The 20698-nt window shown below is 43.0% G+C and overlaps 1 long non-coding RNA gene across 1 annotated transcript in view; it reads right to left on the bottom strand.

Moving 5' to 3' along the window:
* LOC107524806 (uncharacterized) overlaps nucleotides 1-20698 on the bottom strand; it is a 227920-nt gene that overhangs the window by 60804 nt on the left and 146418 nt on the right. The window contains exon 2 of the long non-coding RNA XR_001602009.2: nucleotides 5430-5521. This is a non-coding gene — a long non-coding RNA (uncharacterized LOC107524806). The remainder of the gene's footprint in view (nucleotides 1-5429; nucleotides 5522-20698) is intronic.

The following is a 20698-nucleotide window of genomic DNA, read 5'->3' as shown; positions in this document are numbered from 1 at the left end:
CAAACAAGTAACAAACCACCAAATAAATAAAAAGATACATGGGTAGCAAGTATGTACATGAAAAGGTGCCCAATATAATTAGTCATAAGGGAAATGAAGATTAAAACTACGAGATACCATTACATACCTATTAGAATGACTACAGTTAAAATGACGGATCACACCAAGTCTCAGAAGAGGTGTGAAAAAAACTTGAACTCTCAAACAGTGCTGGTGGGAATGTAAAATGACTTAACCACTTTGAAAAAGACCTTGACAAGTTTTAAAAAGTTAAACACCCACCTATCACAGGATTCAACTATTCCATTCCTTGGTATTTGCTCAACAGAAATAAAAATATTTTTCTATGCAAAGTCTTTTACATGAATGTTCAGAGAAGTCTAATTTGTAACCGTCCCAAACTGGAAACTACCCAAATACCCAACAACAGGTGGATGGTTAAACAGAGGAATATTCATACAATGGGATATTTCTCAGCAAAACAAGAATGAACTCTCGGTACACACTGCAACATGGATTGGTCTCAAGATAATTGTGATGAGTGAAAAAAGCCAAACAAAAATGAGTACACACTGTGCAATTCCATTACATGAAATTCTAGAAAATACAAACATATATGACAAAAAGCAGATCAGTGGTTGCCTAACAAGAAGGAGGGATTACCAAGGGACCCGAGAAAACTTTTGGGGATAATGGATATGTTTATTATCTTGTGTGATGGTTTCCCAGTGTCTACATATATCACAACTTATGAAATTGTACCTTTTAAATATGTGCAGTTTATTAGATATCAATTATACCTCAATAGAGCTGTTTTTTAAAAAAAGGTACTAAAATTATTTTAGTGTCAGAATTTTAAAATACATCCAAACATACAAAGCGTATTGATGAATCAGAATACAGAAATAGATGAATTAATTTAACAACCATTTTTAGCACAATATGTTTGTTCTGCGAAGTGAAGTTTGAGTGCAAAGGTATTAAGTAACGAGACTGACCACTCTCTTCCCTTTTAAATTGGTTATTTGGGTTTCTGTGTGTTTATTCATTCACTCATTCAGTAAATAATTACTGAACACTAGCAACCAGCACTCTTCTAACACAGTATTTAGAGGGGAAAAAAATGAAGTCTGTATTTCATGGAGCTTGCAATCTAGTGAGGGAGGCAGATAATTAAAATGCAACACTAATCAATATACTATACCTTTTATTAGAAAAATATTTTGTGTACCTACTATGTGCCAGACAATGTCTAGAGAAAGGGAATGGGTAACTAGTCTCCTATCTCCTGGGACTGTAACGTTCACGCTAAGAGACGCACATCAAAGGAGAGATCATAATAAAAGGCAGGCCATACTGGGGAAGCCGCATACAGAGAGGTTATCCCAGACTCCCAGAAAAAGCAAGGTTGAAACTGTGGTTTTGCTCTCTAACCTTGCCACAGCGTCTTGAGTAGCAGATTTGCAGCTGTTTCCTAAGGTTTGAGGGTTGCATTCTAGGGTTGGCATCTGGATGGTCCTTTGTGATCAACACTATAGTCAGCCTTCTCTGAAGCACCAAAAGAGAAAATACTGATAATTCAGAAAACACCAGGTCCTAGGTCCCAACAATATAGGAGATAACCCACTGTCATCCTAGAGATATTTCAACTGTGATTAGGGCATACTTTAGACATTCCTACATAGATAGGGTTTTTGTTCCCCCAAATGTTCCATTCTCGTGTCTTTGGAAGAGTTCCACTTGTGCTATTCTTAGTTACACCGCCATAGTAAAGGCCTATCTGCTGAGGCATTCAATACTGAGTGAAGCCAATGCCCACCTAATAAGAAAGAATAAATTCTTTAAATACAGCAAAGGTAGAATGTGTGTACAGCAAAGGTGCTGCAGAGAGGCGGTAATTCCCAGGGGAACTTACATTCCAAATCCAATCACCTTTCAGGTGCCAGCAAGAACATATATTCAATATCAGATATCAGATTTTCTGCACTCAGAATCATCTCCCTTCTAGTCCTTCGGAAGAACCACAAAGTTTGTTCTTTTTTTTTTTTAGCATGAACAGTGCATCAATAGTGTTTCATGAGATACATAAAAGGATAAAGCAATTTTTTTCTACAGTGCAAAGTGGTCTTCCAGGAAACCTGCTGTCAGTCGCATCCTCTGAGACCGAGTCTTCACTAGGGAGTCACGTAAAGCCAGTCACAGCAGCAAATGAGCATTCTTCTCATCACCTGACTTTTGGGATAAGAGCAATTTTAGGGAGGCCAGAGGAGTCACTAAGGGTTCTTCTCTCAGAAATCTTTTATTTCTTGTCCTTTGACATTACAGGACACCAAACCAAATTTTCTTATACTTAGCACAACATGCTAAGTACAAGCCTCTAAAATAGGGAAGCAGCAGGAAATTACAGATTTGAGCTGTAAAGAATTCAAAACCATCTAACCCAACCTTTTCATTTTACAAATGAGGAGACTATAGCCTAGAGAGTCAGAGGGTCTCCAATGTCTCTTTTCCATTCGTTCAATAAATACCTATTTGCGTATCAATATGCTATGCCTACATCATTGAGTCCTCATGACTTCTTGGGCTGCAGAAGTCACATTAACTTTTTAAATGGAAAAAAAATGGAACTACAAAGACTTTAATACCGTGCCTAAGGTATTAATGACATAACTGAACTTCAAATTTGTATCTTAAGACCCTAAGTCCAGTGGTCTCTCTAACATAATGCTGGATGATGTCAGAAATGTTACAACTCATAACATTTAAACTTCTGCTATCAGTAAAGTAGAAGAACTTGACATTACAGCCATTTAATTCATTTTGCCATAGCTAACCCTAAGACTTCCTCTGTTTACAAGTGGTCTCTGGATAGGGTCTTGGGCCATGGGTGTTAACGCTCTTGTCATGACTTCAACTCTTGGCTGTGAACCTCTTTAGATGGGTTTACTGTGACTCTATTCTATTACATGCAGAATTGGAATAAATGGAGCACAGAGGGGTGTTCTTGGGGTAAAAGACCAAAATCAAAGGGTGCAGCTGGTTCAAGGTTGTTTCTGGGGAAAGAGACATTGCAACGTGAGGTCTCACCAAGTTTACAAATGCATCGGATCTCCATAGGACCAATCATAGACTATGAATAGAATGTCCACAGCGATATTTCCAAAATGCATGTCTGGTCACACCTCTCCTCTCTTCTCCTTTACCCTCAGGATAAAGTCCACGCTGGTTAACAGGCCTTACAGAGCTCCTTGTGATATGATCCCAGCCTCCCTCCGTCCTCACCCTTCCCGGACAACCTGGCCCCTGCTCTGCCTTCTTCGTGCCCATATACCTGCTTTCCATCTTCAGCCTGCCCACCTGCCTTCCCACCTCCAGGCGTCTCAGCCAGTGAAGCTCTCCCCAGTCCTCAGGGCTCAGCTTCGGTGTAATTCCCTCTGAGGAGCCTTGCCTGCGCCCTCAGCACTGGAATAAATGTGCCGAAGCTGGGCCTCTTTCTCTCCCCGTCATCTCCCTACCGCACTGTAAAGGAATCGCTTGCTTAATTGTGTCTGTCCACCACTGCTCTACGCTCCCTGCTCACCACTGAGCCCAGCGCCAGGCCCAACGTCTCACGCACGGCAGATGCACAAGGATCATGTCAAGTGAGTGAGCAAATGAAGGGACGAATAATTCTACAACTCGGTCTATCAGCAGTTACACTAAGGCTACCTCAATTGAAGGCAGCAAAGAATGACTAAGTTTAGACCTGTCTTTCCAGGTGTTTGGTTTTTTTTGGAGAATTCATGGGGTCAGCCCATTGCCATGATATGTCTCTAGACCACCTAGGAGATATGCAGAATGCATATCTGCCACACACACACACAAGAGGCTTCAGGAGAATCTCTAAAGAACCGTCAGCTAACAAAGGCGGTAACTCTAAAAAGCAAACATGCAATGTCTCCTGTGCTACAGAATTTATTTCTCATTGATACTTAAATGGAACCTGACATAGGCAGAGACTTAATGGACAAAAAGACTCTAGAAGAGGCAGCCCGTCCATGGGCAAAATGTAATCATTCCCGATTACCTCCAATGGACAGCAGTTATGAGCTCCTGTACACAATTTAAAGGTAATTGTGTAATTTTAAAAGGAAAAAAATGCCAATGGAACTTAATGGCAAGTGACATTTTGGCTCAATCACTATTAGAATGGAGCAGCTTTCTTCTGGTGGCTTCCCCGGGTTCACAGAGGGTTAATTCTCTGATCCTTAGGGATGCCTTAATGGTCCTGGTTAGCCAAACCTTGATTCAGAGCAGAGGCCGGAGATTATGTTTTCTCTGCACATCCACAGACATATTAGGACATGAAGTGAAGATGACAGGAGGAGAATATCTCCTTTCTCCTCGGAATTGCCCCAGGAGAGTTTTGCACTGCGACCTCCTCAGACCCCGGCCTTGCATTAGAGTTATTGTCCTGAGAGGAGATTCGGTTAGAGCCCCTGATTCATTTCGGATAGTGCTCTCTTGTTTATTCTCGGTGGCAGCTAACTTGTAAAATTTTATTATGATTTTTTTCCCCTTGGTTTGTGTCATGGAAGGGATAAAAATAACAATGATTCTATCATCGGTCCTAAATGCAGTTGTATAAATCTGCACCAAGGCCGTGTGTCCACAGGCGAAACGCAGGATAACAGATTATTCTGCTCCCAGTGGTCGTTCTCTGGGTCAGATTCCGTGTTTCTAACAGCCCAGAGGGAGGGAGGAAAGCATAAGGCTTGTGGGTGCCGCTGGTACAGTGGTCACACTGACTTGGATTCGGATGCCATCCTTTCCCCATACTGTTATTAGGGCGATCTTATCAAACACAGTGCCCTCAGATCGCCACCACCACCAGTGGGTGATTCACCAAAATTGCCACGGGTCACTAATTGCCACAGGAGCGCCTCCCAGACCCCTCTGCTCCCCGCCTCCAGCTACATACTCCAGTGGCACTGCAGCAGGCCAAACGCTCACCATGGGCCCACTGCTCCGCGACTGCGCTTTGCACATGCTGTTCCCTCGCTTAGAGCTTCCCCCATGTCCTCTCTCCAAGCTTTCCCCCGCTATCTGCTACTTATTCGTCCAGAGTTAACTCAGACATCAACCCACCAAGCTGATCCCACCGGGCCGAACAGCAAGCTATTGAAATAGGCCATGTGACTATCTTTACGCCTCGTCCAACTCTGCGCTGCCTTAGCATTCAGACCTTCCTCTTTCCAGCCTCGTATTTGCAAAGCCTGGCACAGTGATTGCAACACTGCGGGCGCCCAGAGCAGCTTCCCCGGACTCCACGTTCTAGCCTAGACATCACTACCTCCAAGAAGTGATCTCGCTCCCCCATTTGCTCCTGTAGCACACCACTTACTCTGACTTGCCACATTCATTGGCATCTCTGAAAATTTCTCACTTACTTGTCTTTTCTCCCTCTGGATCAGAAGCTTCTCAAGGGCAGCGAGTATATATTCTTTGCTCTCCAGTGCACGCCTAGAGCCATGTACAGCACCTAAAACAAAACAGGCACTTAGAAAGGGCATGCAAAATAAGTCAGTGAGCGAACAAAGTATGCAGAGAAAGAGCGCCGCTGGTTAAGAGCCTAACAGGTCTTTAGAGTGGCCTCTAGTGACTTCCATTAGACTTTTGAAAACCATGATCCCACAAACACTGCCTCCAAGACAGGAACAGATGGGAGAGAAGTCCTTCCCAGTAGGAGTATTACGCTCCTGCCCGGCACCTTCTGCAAAGCCCAGAGTGCCATACTGTCATAACATGATGACAGATGAAAACTGCAAAATTAAATTCAAGCTCATCTTGCAGTTCTGTGTTTAGCCTTCTGTTGCCAACCTAGGAGGTACTTATAAAACAGCTTGAGGATTTACCACTAATACCGTCTCTAAGACAACAGCGTCTTTTGGCAGTCAGGGCTCCACCAAATTGCTGTTTTGGTGTTGGGTGTGTTAAGGGAAGAGGGGGGGCGCAGGGCAACAATAGGATTAATCTTGCAGTTGTCAGTTCATTTTAGCTGGGCAGGTACAATGGCTTTTGAGTTTTATGACGGCTCCAAAAAAATGGATGGGAACAGCCCAGGCGCTAATCTACATTATTGTTGTCTTGGTTTGGGGGTTTGTTTTAATATAGGTTTCATTCTCTCCTCTACACTTGGCCATGTCCATTCCTCTAGCCTGAGGAGGAAACAATTCCATTGTCTTTCCCTCCGTCCTGTGGAGATCCAGGTTTACAATTGGTTTTAAGAGAGAAAATTATCTTACCAAAGTCACTATTAGAGTGAATTGTAGTTGACTTTGAGAATTCTTTCAAATTTTCTGCAAGTTTCTGTCCAAACCGTGATTCTAAGGACCTGTCTTCATGGATGGGCTATGTCAGTAGGGCAGGAATCAAGCTGAACTCTTTAAAGGCTGGCAATGAGCTTCCTTTCAACGTGTTTGGGGAAGAAATGAGTGCTCCATGATAAAGCTCAGGGCTTTGAAATAAGTTTGATCTGAATCTAGAATTTCTACTTTTTAAGTTGTTTATTTCAAGTAAATTTATTATTAAAGTGTAACGTATAGAGAGCAATACACAGAGTTATAATTGTGCAGCTAAATAAATTTTTACAAACTGAACATATCCATATAACTAGCATCCAGATAAATGGACATTACCAGAAACACAGAAGCTCTGCACAGGTACCCTCTTCATCACTACCGGACTCCAAGGTAATCATTATCCTGACGTCTATCACCATAGATTAATTTTTCTTGCTCTTGAATAATACAATATGGACTCATACAGTATGAACTCTTTGTATATGACTTTTTTAGTCAACGAACTATTTGTGGCATTTGTTCATGTTTGTAGATAGCTATCATTTATTTATTCATTCTCAGTACGATAGAGTATCCCACCGTGTTAATACATCACAATCAATTTCTTTATTCCATTGGTGGACTTGGGATGTTTTCAGTTTGGGGCTCTTATGAAGAGTGCATCTATGACCATTGTATAAACATGCATTTTAGTGAACATATGTGTGCATTTGGGGGAAAGTACTCAGGAATGGAACTACTGGGTCACAGAGTCTTATATTTAGCTATGGATTGACCTAAATTTAATTCATCCTTCCAATATTGGGTTGAGTGACCTTAAACAAGTCATTTAAGATTGCTGAGCCTGTCTGCCCAACAATGAATGGGGAAATTTTGCATTGCAAAGTTGTTTTAAAGATAAGATTAAGCAGTAAAAAGTATCTGGCATAGTTCTGACATTTAAGTAATATTTTTCCCAAAGATGTTTAGTGCTGACTAAATATTCCACATGCTCCCCTATCTATCTTTTGTTGCAGCTACGTGATTTGAGTTCTGACCAGTGGGATGTGAGTGGAAATGAGGTGTGCCGCTTCTGGGCCACGAAGCCACTCCCCAGCTCTCTCTTGCCCTGCTGCAGAATCCTGGAAAGCAAGCATTTGGGTGGTGGCATCACAAAACAACAGAGTTCCCTAGGGTCCCTGAGTGACAACATGGAGCAGAAACTGCACCAACTGGCACTGGACACAGCATGAGCAAGAAATTTTTTAAGTGTTAAGTTGCTGATATGTCTAGGGCTCGTTATTTTAGCATGCCATTGGCAGTCGGATAAACACAGCACTCAAATGATATAACATGGCCCCACCCCAATGAAACCACTAGAATTTCCCTTCAAAGAGTTATGTGACTCAGGCTCAACACAGACATCAGACATTACAGATTACTTCATGTTCGAATGGCAAGGAAATATTTTCTTGGTGTGACTAAAGAGAAAAGATTGAAAGTGATCTTTTGCTGGAATATGTTAACTGAAGAATCTCTCTTCTCTGCTGAGAAACCAGATTGCAATTCCAAAATTGTGTCTGATGTACCCCAAACACAGCACTGCCTTCACAAAGAGAAGGCCCTTGGTGATTATTAGTTTTAAAAAATAAAATCCTCTCCCACCAGGTTCAAAGCCAGCCTCATTCTTTTGGTCCTATAAAGACTTTCTTTCTTCATGTTCCCTGGTGTCTACGTGGCCTGTGAGTTTTCTCCTAATGATTAAAATCCTAAAAATACTACAAAGAATGCTTAATAAGGCTTTTGTGTTTTGCTGGTTGCTATAGCGACTGTTTAGTGTAGGATTTAAAGTATGTGTAAATATGTATTTTAGACAGTGTTTAAAAACACATATAATTTACCCAGCCATAACAGCTACTTCAGTGTTGCAGTTCAGTGCGATAAGGCATATGTAAAGCATTTTATAGTGTGTTATTTATAGTTCTTTACTTAATAGCCTACAACAGTTCCTTCCATTGTGTAAAGGAAATAGGCATTTGCCCTGTTTTAACAATGGGTATCATTTACTCCACTTAGCAATTGATAGTCTTGAGTCCCGCGCAGGCTGGTGAACATGCGGCTGGTGTAATGTTGATGCAAGAACGGAAACCATGTTGACAGAGGGCTCCTAAGAAAACAAAGGGTCCTGCTGATGGAGTCTTGAGCTCATTAGGGAAGTTGTTGACTGAACTACTCTGGCTCCATAGGAAACCCCTGGAAAGAGGCCACTATCTGCTTTGAAGCTACCCCCAGGAAGGGACCCAAGGGTGAAATAACACCGATAATAATAGCAACAATAACTAATAGTAATTCAGCAAACTTGACTCAGCCACAGGCATGGTGCTCAGTGTTTCACGTTCATGATCTTGTTTAATCCTCACAACATAGCAACTCTATGGGAAGGGTACTGTTATTATTTTTGTCAGATAAGGAAACTGAGGCAGAGAGGTTACACACATTGACCAAAATTATCACATAGTGATTAGATGGTGGATCCAGGAGTTGAATCTAGGTCTGTCTCACCCCCAAAGCTTGTGCTCTTAACTGTTGCTCCATATCACTCATGTCCTGCCAGGGAGTTCTTAGACCACATAGAGGTTAGTTCTTTCCCAGTCTATCAACCAAAAAATAAGATGTGATCAGTCACTGAGCTTCTGCACTGTTCAGGCCCTTTACACATGTCATCTTTTAAACCTCACCATAATGCCAGGCTTCAGAACCAACTTTGTTCAGATGACAAAGCCAACTCTCAGGCTAGGCCTGCCCAACATCATATAGCTTGTGTGCAGCAGTATCCATACTCGACACCAGAGCAGATGTAGCTCAAGAAATGTAGCCAGATACATGCAATGCAGTGTTTTTAACTGTGGGATAATTTTTCTCCTAGGGGATAGTTGGCAATACCTAGAGATACTTCTTGGTTGTCACAACCTGGGGGAAAGCCACTGGCATCTAGTAGGTAGAAGGCAAGAAGGTTGCTAAACATCCTACAATGTACAGGACCACAAAGAATCACCTGTTCCCAAATTTCAATAGTGCCAAGGTTGAGAAACCCTGGCTTAATGTAATTAAATACAGTAAGATGGACTGGGCAACATTATGTCAATTGAAGTTAAATTAAAATAATGTCAGTTGTTCACTTATCAGCTTAATTAAAAATGAATTTCAAGATTTAAAAACTTGGAAAGCCAACTCACCATACCCCAAAATATGCTCAGTGAAACTTGGGATCAGGATGGACCTTCCAGCATTTGGGATGATATGGTAAAATGCTCTGAGCTCACTCAGACATAGGGAAAACCAAGAAAGAATGTTTAGCTGGACAGGCAGGAATTAGTCTGTCGTTTATTGCAAAATTCATCTTTCCAATAGCTAGCACATGGTCAAATCTCAAAGCCAGTCTCATTCTTTTGTTCTTGGTCATTCCTAATGGAGGGAGCAACTGGTCCCCAAGAAGAACGGGAATGACCCCATCTCTCTTCTCTCCCATCTTCTCTTTGTATCCCTCACAATTGTATATTCATCGATTTAATCAGTGAGCAGGTAAGTATCTACTGTGTGTGCTTTCCTACTAGGACCTCTGCTAGGCTGAGACTCATCCTAGGCACCATCTTGATTCCTGAATGAGTAAAAAATCTACCTCACTTTGCAAAATACATTTAAGCTCCGTAAAGACAGGCCCTTTCTCTGGCTTATTCAGCACTATATCCTTGGATGTGTCTTGTCCTAGGATAGTGTCTGGCATAGACAAGACAGTCACTAAATATTTGTTGAGAAACTGAATAAATTAAATCAATATATTCTATGACTGCTTAGAAAATATAAGCATGAGGATGGAACCAATTCTGGGCAAGCGCTGGGTGGTGTGTACAGGTCCAAGCATACCCATAGCAAGGGGGCTTGAAAGGCATTACCGGAGCCTCGGGGAGTCCCAGGGGTACAGACATCTGAGCTACTCTGTTGGATAGATCCATGGCCCACTTACTCTCATCACAGGGGCTCCTTGTGGGGTGACAGCCTTGTGTTTTCACTATTTATTCTTTGTTCTCTACCGGACCCAACTTTCTCTCTTCCATGATGAGCTGTTAGACATATGACCCTGAATTCACTGGAGCCCTTCCCTGGGGCTCCAAATAAAAAGAACTACCCTTTATGGAGCACTTCCCATGTGTCAGACCTCAAGATAAGCATTTTATGTCTATTGTATCACAACTTCACCTTAATTAAAACTCCACAAGGATGATGCAGCTATTCCCATTTGCATCCGAGGAAACTGAGGCTTAGATAGTTTGTATAATGGATAATTGCTTTTGGCTTTTTAAAAATGCATCCTAAGGAGAGGGTGCCAAGTTTCTGGGTGGGAACTCAAACGAAGATGCTGATGATGATCTTACATTTCAATGTTAGTCCTTTATGTCATCACTGGCTTAGTTCCAGCTCCAACCTTGCAGCTTTCCTGGGATTTCTAAGTAAGAAAGCAGGAAGGTGCTAAAATATTTGGGGGAAATTAACCAAGCCAGAAGATCTGTAATAGGAAGAGGTCAACAGTGGCAATCGTTGAGTCTAAGACAATGTAAAAAACTCTAATAAAATATTTAGCTAGCCCGGCCGGCCGTGGCTCAGCGGTTGAGCATCGATCTATGATCCAGGCGATTGGGGTTCGATTCCCGCTCAGGGCACATGCCCGGGTTGTGGGCTCGATCAATGACTCTCTCATCATTGATGTTTCTATCTCTCTCTCTCCCTCTCCTTTCCTCTCTCTGAAATCAATAAAGATATATTTTAAATAATAATAATAATAAAAATAAAATAAAATATTTAGCTATAATCCATATCCAGCTGATTTGTCCATGGGCACAACATAGAGAATGGTATAAGTAGTCAATGAAAGGAATGCCTCAAATCAGACAGGTACTCAAGCATTCAGATGAGGTTTATTCAAATCTAGAAGAGGCTGTGTGTCACATGGTCCAGTCCTGGACATCCAGGCTGTCTTGAATTAGGTGAGGGATCAAGACTGCAGCCCATGAGATAGATACAGATCCAGGCTCCATTCACAGCATCAAACTGGAAGAACATTAGGTAAACTTCCCCATACACACATCCATGAAAAATGGGTGGGGTATTAGGAGGCTTTTTTTGACAAATATTTATTGAGATTTTTCTGTGTGCCTGGCACTGGCAATATAGTTGCAGGCAAGAAATAGGTGCTACCTCCACATGAGTTTACAGTTCAGCCAGATAGATGAGCCATCAGTAGGCCTCTGTTCAGCCCTGCTACAATATTCACTAGTGTAGAAGGTACCATCAATCTTCTATAATTTTCCTACTCAAAATGTGGCCCACAGATCAGCAGCGTCGGCAGGACATGGGAGCTTATTAGAAAAACAGAATCTCAAGCCTCACCTCAGACCTCCTGAATCAGAATCTGCATTTTGGCAAGACCCCAGGGGACCCACATGCTCATTAAAGTTTGAGAAGTCATGGTCTGCAAGGCTTCCTTCCAGAGTGGGGACTTTGGTGTGTTCCACCAGGCACACAAGGGTTGTCACTTCCTGCCACAGATGTTCTCAGAGATATGAAGGTTATACCAGAATCAGCAGAGATCAGGCAAAGAGGAAGCAAAGTGTAGTCTCAAGAGCTCCTGGAAATAATTACCGTTCTCTTAATAATAAATGAATAGGCTGCAGTCCCAGAACACATTGAGAACAAAGCAAAACATGTCAATATAAAATCCAGCAAATAAAACAATCAATTTAAAATAGATTTCTCTAAATGGTTCGCCTGCTTGGGCTAAGTGCCCCGCCTCTAGAAGCTCATAGCATAGTGTACTTACACCTGCCTCAGTCCTTGTATTTGAATCTTGAAGTTTTCTGTTTCTGTGTCTGCCTCCCATTCTAAACTATAAGTTCTTGGAGGACCCTCTTTCCTGAAAAGACAAGAAAGGGGTGCTGGCACTGAAAAAAAAAGACTAGAGGCAGTTGTAAAAGACTGAAAGAATAGTTTTCTGTGTGAAATATTTTCAACAGAAAGATAACAGTACAAATAATTCTAAATTCCTTCACAAGTATGGCTGAAAAGTCCACTCCACATGCCTTAGCCACCCATCCACCCCCTTGTAAAATTTTAAATTCTCAGGGTCTCACATCAGCAATCAGCATTTTCCAACCCAATGACTAGAGTCTGTTCTCTTCTGAACTTTATGAATGTTCACTAGAAATAACAGAATATACTTATATATTTCTGCCCTTTAGTGATGCCTTCCCACAATGACTCTGGACTTGGCCATGTAACTTACTCCAGCAGATGGGACAGAAACAAACTCAATATAAACAGAAGCTTAAAGAGTCTTTTGCATTTTCTCTCTCTCATTTCTATATCTTCAGCATGAAAACAAGCCTGGACTTGCCTGCTAGAAAATGTGAAAACACATGAAGCAGAGTCCTGACCATATAGGAGACCATAGTCAACATCGGCAAAGCTGCCCAGCCAACACAAATCTGAGAAATGGGGAAGTTCTACCAAGCCCAGCAATCCAGTAGAACCACCTAACCATCTGCAAATTCAGAGCTAAATCAATGCTCATCACTCTGAATCACTGAGTTTCAGGTTGTTTGTTATATAGCAATAATTGCTATGCAGCAATGACTAACTGCTACAAGCCAGCAAATAGAAGCAGCTTCTATTCAGAGAGCATCTAATTCCTTTCACACATAAACCTTCCTTGCATTTAAGTTCTCTGCTCATGCTGAGTAGGCTGTTGGTATGGTTCAGGCAAAGAAAAGAAAAAACCTATAGAAACAGGTCCTTCCTTTGAGAGTGCTCACATCTTGGTTTCACCTAGGAAGTCACTTAAGCATCAAGAAATGATCCCCAGAGGCAGCTATCAGCAGGAACAGCTTTAGAGTCAGTCTTGTTTCTTATTGTCAATGGAGAATACGTGTGTAAATGAAAGCTTGTGTGACTATGAGGAGTAGACAATAAGTTGAGCTGGTTTAAACAATTAAAAGGGGAAATTAAATAAAGATGTTTTTATCAGGACATTTCTAGTTATGAAACAAACTCAAACTAACATAAATCAAAAATAAGGCCTATGATAGCTAACCTGACTGAGAAGGCATCCAAGGATGTTGAGATATGTTGGATCACAAGCAGCAATGCCTCATCTCACCCAAATAATTTGGAGACCCTGAGAAAAATAGTTTTTCATAATAACTCTGACTCACAAGGCCAGGGGAGGCCTCTGATTGGCCTGACTTGACCCAGTCGTGGCTGAACAAATCATGACGGGCAGAAAGATACTGCTGCACTGTGATTGGCAAGACTGGCCATGAGGCTAGGTGGCAAGGTCAGCCCTTCCTAAGTGACATAGGATAGGAGAGGTGGAGCTTCCCGAACAGGAGTTCTGGGTGAATTACACAACCCGACTACTGAAGGAGACTAGGGAATCTCACAGGATTCAAGGGGTAGGTGGGCAGGGAGGTGGGAGTTCCTCCTGGGGGAAACCACAGCAGATGTGAGGCCAGAAGCCCAAGAGGGATACTGTGAACCTACCTCAGCTCCCAAAGCCCTGGGTCTCTCATTTCAAATTTTTAAATATTTCTTAAGAGAAAAACTGTTTGTCTTACCACAGTCAGGTATGTACCCCCGACCCAATCTTGTCTCATGGCCATGGTATCCCTGGCCACTCTGGACTGGGAGCATCCTGCAGATACCCCCAAAGCTAGCAGCACAGCTCTCTGCCTTCTCTCGTCTCTCCCTTTCCGCTTCACTCATTCCCTTCCCCCACAGTCTCAGCCATTCATTTCCTACAATCAGGAGGCAGGTGGAAATGTTTGCAAAGTGAGTATTTGTTTAAAAGAAAAATAGTGGTACCACTGGAATTTTACTTTCTTCTCATGTCCGCACCTTTAAAGAAAGGTATCCATGTTCGGGCCAAGTGGCTCTGCTGGTTAGAGCGTCATCCCGTGCACCAAAAGGCTGCAGGTTCAATTCCCAGTCAGGGCACATACCTAGGTTTCGGGTTCGATCCCCAGTAGGGGCACATACGGGATGTTTCTTTCTCACATCAATGTTTCTCTCTCTCTCCCTTTCTCTCTAAAAACCAATAAATATATCTTTGGGTGAGGATTTTTTTTAAAGGAGACTTGAAATGAATGGGAAAGAAAGACAGGTAGGAAGGAAATACACAAAATGGACAGTCAATAAACTCAGGAGCTCTGTTCTTGACCAGCTGGGTGATATCCTAAAAGTGATTTGACCTCTCAGAGGATGAGATTTTTCAGCTACTAAATTCTCAGCAGAGATGATAAAGTCTGCTTTGTACGGTTGCTTCAAGGAATCTGTAAAGCTCTATTCAAAAGTAAGTTTTAATTCCACCACAGCAACTACTATCACTATTGTTGCTGCTATTGCTCTTACTACAAACAAGAGCAACAACATATATGTGGGGCACAGCACTGAACAAGGCTCACCTTGGTCAGGAATCAAACAAACCCAAACCATGAAAGCCAAGTGTCTCTTTCGATGCCTTTGAATCCAGCTTGCTGGTCTTCAGTCTGAGCAGCTGGCCATGCGCTCCAATCTCTGTTTTAGTGTCTCTCTGCGTGTATGTGCATAGCTCTCGTTTCTGACTTTATCTCTTTCTGGGTGTCTCTATCTTTGTCTCTCACTGCCTGTTCCAAAGGCCCCTTTAATGTATTATTTGCCTTTTGTCATGTCTTCTCTTAGTTTCCCATTCTGCCCCATTTTCCCCGCTCCCTTTCCCCTCCTTAATTCATCCGAACTCCCTAGCAGCCTTGTCACTCCCAAGTTAGAACCCCCCCCCCCGCCCCCTCTTGCTCCTACAAGGCCATCAGGCCTGTCCTGTGCTTCTTCTTCCCTGACACAAACAGCTCTGCCCTATCTTGATAGCTTAAACAAACACAGTTTAAAAGGTGGTGCCAACCTCTTGATGTTCAAGCCAATGTAGAGGACCCTTGCAAGAGTGAGGGTTCACCCAGCTTGCCAAACCTGAGGCCCCTGTGTGGGCACAAAGGCACAGAAGGGGCCACCTGGCTGCTGTCATCCAGCCAAGGTCTCACCCACCACGCAGACACCTGAGGAGCAGCAGTGCTAAAGCAGGCACCCTGCTATTTGTTAGCAGTGGGCCATCAGGGAGTTTCCAAGCTTGGTTTTGATGAAACTGAAAAGGTTGACTCATTAATGTTTGGAGACTGTGAAGCTGGCGTTCTGCCCTGTGTTTTCTGTAATATCAATTATTCCCGGAGACCTCTGCTGCTTGCTGGGCTGGGAGATACTCAGAGAGGGAGGAATTAACCGCTCACCTCTAAGCTGTAGGAATGACACCGCCAAGGTGAGAGACAAGGTGGGTGGTCTTAAGAAAGACTCGAGGAGCAGGGGAGGGGCTGCCCAGCCTGGAGGGGTCTAAGTGGGAAGAAGAGAGATGAAGAGAGAGCAGGGAGGTTGCATAATTGCTGTTGTTGACCACTCCCCTGCGACTGATTAGAGAGCCATCCAGGATGCACCTATTCTGCAGATGCTGCTTGCATTTAAATGACCAGCTCCACTCACATCTCTGGGAGGAGGGCACAATGACTTGTTTTGTCCCAGGAAGTTTATTCCTGTGCATATCCTCAACCTCTATCTACACACATGCCTCCCAACTATGGTCAGATGTCCCCCAACTTCAGAATCCTACCTCCGCCCACCTTCTCGCCAGCTCCTCTGTGATGCACCAAAGGGACCTGGACTCAGTGGGCCTAAGATTAGGCTCAAGCTCTTCTCCCACCCCCACCTGTCGGTCGCATAAACCGGTCCCTGGACAAAATCCTCACCTCCTGTGCCACCTGTGTTTCCCTGCCTTCATATCCATCCCCTCCCAGGGACCACCAGTTTGCCTCCCAGCAAGGTCTCCAGCGCATTTTATCACTTCTTTGTTGTGGCCACACCCTTTTCAGTTCAGCACAACAGCTTCTTGTCTGGGCAAAGGCAGAGGCCCCACGCGGAGCTCCCCCAAGCAGGCTGTGAGCGGCCTTCCAAGATGCGAACCTGATCGAGGCACCCCCTGCTACCCAGAGCCCTGCAGTCACTCTGAGGGTAATGACCCAGAAATCTTCAAAAAGTCCTAGGGGTGTGCTGTGGACCCCTCCTCTGCTTCAGTCACCGACCCCCCAGTTCCCTGAACATCTCAGGCTCCTGTTCCAAGTGTTACCGCCCATCTGGAATGCCCTTCTCCCTCCTTCTGCCACAACCTGTCATGTAATTTCTGCACAGATAATACATTTGATTCATAAACCAAAAACCTAAAATTTTATAGGGAATAAATTCTCCACCACCCACCCAGATCCCTCCCTATATTCAGTCCCTGCCTCCATATACTTTAAGGGATTTTTAAAGCATATTCAAGAACATGCACACATATACTATCTTCCTGGTTTTATACAAAGCACAATATATACTCAGAGCTGTGCCTTGCTCTCTCTTTTTACTAAACAATATAACTTAAGATTGTCCCATTTCAGTACACAAACTGGCCCCTCGGTTTTTACAGCTGCATAGTATTCCACTCTACAAATGTTCCATAATATATATGTAAACTATCCTCAAGTCCCAAAGCCATGTGTTGGGTTTTTTCCTACTTTAAGCAATATTACAGCAAATAATAATGGACATATAACATTGGGAGCAAGTTTAGCTACAGGATAAAATCCTAGAAGAGGAATGGATGGGTGTGAAAGATTAGGCACTCGCGATTTGGATAGATGTTGCTAAACTGCCCTCCTTTGGGAGTTGCAAGTGGCATCCTCACTCATAAGAACCTGTTTTCCATGACCTCGCTGAAAGACTGCTTTTTTTTACCACTCTGCTAGGCCAAAAAAAAAAAAAAAAAGATTCTATTAGATATTTTTAAACGCCATAAAGACTTAATATTTATCCAGTATGATGCCTGCACCTAATGGTATCTGAGCAGCCACCAGGGTATGTAAATGAAGCTGCTCATGACCAAAGGCAACTGAACTCAGGAAACCTGGACCAGGATGCCCACTGGCCTAGGCGTCAATGGTCTCAGCAACCTGTGTATGATAGCAATGAGGAAACTATGATTTTGAGAAAAAACTGGCTCACTTTTATTATTTACAAATGTAGCTTTCATCCAATGAACATAAAGGCATATTTGGGGGCAGGTGAATTAGCTGGAGTCATGAGAGAATGCAGGAGAATTAAGAAGGAGACTGGACAGGACATTTAGGTCCGGGTTTTAAAGAGAAATGCCTTTTCCATGCTGTGCATGCTCAGGTACAACCTAATACTCAGCTACTTAACAAAATACCTACTGGGTAGCTGACAAGGCAGGTTCCAGCAGACAGGGATCAGAGTGAATGAGAACACAGACTTGGCATTCAATAGTCCTGGCACAGATCCCACCTCTAGCAATAGTTGTGTAGCTTAGCAGAAGTTACTGGACCTCTCTCTGAGACTCAGTTCCTTCATTTGTAATATAGGGAATAGTAAGTTCATACAGTTGTTTGGGGATTAAATTAGATAAGCTATGTAGAGTGCATAGCATTGTGCCTGGCACCCTAAATAAATGGCATTTATTATTCCATGACAATGACAATAGTTATTATTTTATGGCATTCGGGTGTGAGCTACAGCTCGCTTATTAGTATAAGGTACAAGGAAGGGCCTTGGGTCAAACAGAATTGGGTGTTTCCCAGGGTTTGAACTTCACTGGGTACCTATAATGGGTAATTTTAATTCTTGGTTTCCTCACCTATTGGTGGGGGAGGTGATATCAGGTAACTCACATAACTTCTATAAAGATGGTAGGAGATAATATAAACAGAGTGCATAGCACATGCATCATTTTAAACCTCAGCATCCAGTAGAGAGCCAGGTGCAAGGGAAGTGATAGGAAATCTTTGTGGTTTTTGTCGGGCTTTGTTTTTAGTGTTTTGGTTTTTGCTATGAGAAACTGATTTGGTTTTCCCTACAGCTTAGATACACACACACTCCTCACACACACACTACCTCCACCACCGCCTAACAGTAAGATCTGAAACCAGCTTCCTTTCTGGCAGGTCTCTGCTCTGGACCAAATGGAATCTGCAGCTGTGGGCCCCAAGCCCTTCCCATCCAGCTCCAGAAGTCAAAACTCTAATTCACTCTGAAAGGGCTTCAGCACCACCCCTGTGAGGTCCTTAAATGTTTTATGAGCTCCCTGAAATGCTCAGATAATTAAAAACACTTTCTTAATTTAATAGCTTGGCTTAATGAAACCAGGACTTTATGTTGTATTTGGAAAGGGGTGAACATCCCAGTCACACTTACTAATATTTTTAAGAGTATGCCCAATTGTGTCCAGGGATTGAGGGAAATCATTGCTTCAAGGGGGGAAACGGGCTTTCCTGAGTCTGTGACAAGTCTTGGGCTTATTAGAGCTCATTACATCCAGGAAGCCTGCAAACCTAAATTAGCAATCATCACATATGATGAGGCAGGCTCTTATTAAGGAGGCCACTTATTATAGAAACATGAATTATCAATTAAAAAGTAGTCCTCCCAGGCCCCAAAGGTCCGACAGGGTTACCTGTGCCATCTAGGCAGCCATTTCAAAGGTGAATGCAGACAGAAGAATCCTCTGAGAGTGACTTTTTCTGTCAAGTCAAATAAGTATGAACCTCTTAGGAGGAAAATGCCATCATTCAAACAAGTCAAATGTGAACCCAACTGGTTTGGGGGGATGGAGGTATCAGCAAGAGCCAGGAATTCTAGAGTGTAGTGGTCACCTGGTCTCTAGAAAGGAGGGATTTTTTAGAAGGGTCTGCTTGCTCTTTTCTAGGAGTGGCCATATGCTACAGTGGGGTTAGCTTGGACTTCAAGGTCACACGCAGTGGTACACTGGGGCCTGCAGAGCTCAGGAGAACAGATTGCACACACCTCTTTCCAACTCCATGGTCAGTGAGATCATATCAATAGCTTGCAATCAGCCACGGTGGGAGTATTTATACATGGAAATAGGCAAATGTTGCAAACCTGTGCTTATTTTTTCTCCAAAGAAGCAGTTGTGAAACATGAACCAACACCATACTGGATGTAGGTTCAGATTCTGGCTGGCCCATTGTGTATATGATCATGGGCAATTCACTTAACTTTCCTAAGCCATAGTTTCCTATTAAAAATGCTGACTGAAACACTTTCCATATAATGTGTGTTTTTCACACATCCCCCTGGTAATTATCACTAACGGACATAATAAATCTATATCTGTTTATGCTGTTGTTATTGTGCTGTTGTTATGTCTTTCTCCACAAAGCTCCTCCATGCATTCAAAAATGTTTATTGAGCACTTACTATATCCCAGACACTATTCTAGGCACTGGATGCAGAAGTGAACAAAGCAGACAAAAATCTCTACCTTTGTGAAATATACAAACAGTAAACAAATAAATGTGCAAAGGGTATGTATGTCAGATGGTGACCGCACCTATGGAGAAAAATAAAGTAAGGTGGGCAATAGGCCACAGAAAGGTAAGAAACGGGCACTGCGAATTTAACTAGGGTAGCCACGAGGGCATGACTGAGGTTACGTATGAGAAAAGAATTGCAAGAAGCAAGGGAATGAGCCAGGTGTCTGTGTGCTAGACAGAGGGAGAAATAGGCAGGCAGGTAGGACTGTGACTTTGAGTGTGTGAGAACCACTGGGGCTGGGGGGTTGAAAGGGGAGCACTGTGGTTGGAGCAGAGAGGCTAAGCGCAAGAGTAGTAGTAGATGAGATAAGAATGGCAACAGAGATCAGATTTTATAGGCATTATATGACCAATCGAATTTTCTGTGAGGATGGAAATGTTCTATTCCGGTGTTGCCCACTATGGTAGCCACTAGGCACACATACCTTAGGGCACTTGAAGTACAATGAAGGGATTTTGCACGATCAATTTCTAATTCTATTTAACTTTACAGAATTTAAATAGCCATGTGTGGCTAGTGGCTGCAGTTCAGGGCAGCTCAGTTACAGACCACTGTGGATAATCTTGGCTTTTGCCATGAAGAACAATGGGAGAAACTGAACAAAGTTGTGCTGTGATCTACCTAAGCTTGTGAAAGCTCACTCTGGCTGCTCTTCAGAGAATGAATTGCAGGGAAGGCCAGGGAGGGAGCTACTGCAACCATCTGGCAGGACATGAGGGGGGCTCCGCGATGGAAGCAACTGTACTTTGCTCTTCTCTATTCCCAGCACCTAGAACAGGTACCAGGACATAAAACAGATGAAAATTTAATGATTGAAGAGGTGGGATGGGCTGAATAAAAAAATAAGCTCCTTCTTGACTCACTCA

This window comes from Miniopterus natalensis, chromosome 18 (genome assembly GCF_054644295.1).
Source record: "Miniopterus natalensis isolate mMinNat1 chromosome 18, mMinNat1.hap1, whole genome shotgun sequence".
NCBI classification, from domain to species: domain Eukaryota; kingdom Metazoa; phylum Chordata; class Mammalia; order Chiroptera; family Miniopteridae; genus Miniopterus; species Miniopterus natalensis.
The sequence above is the reverse complement of the archived record's forward strand: the minus strand, read 5'-3'. Positions and strand labels throughout refer to the sequence as shown.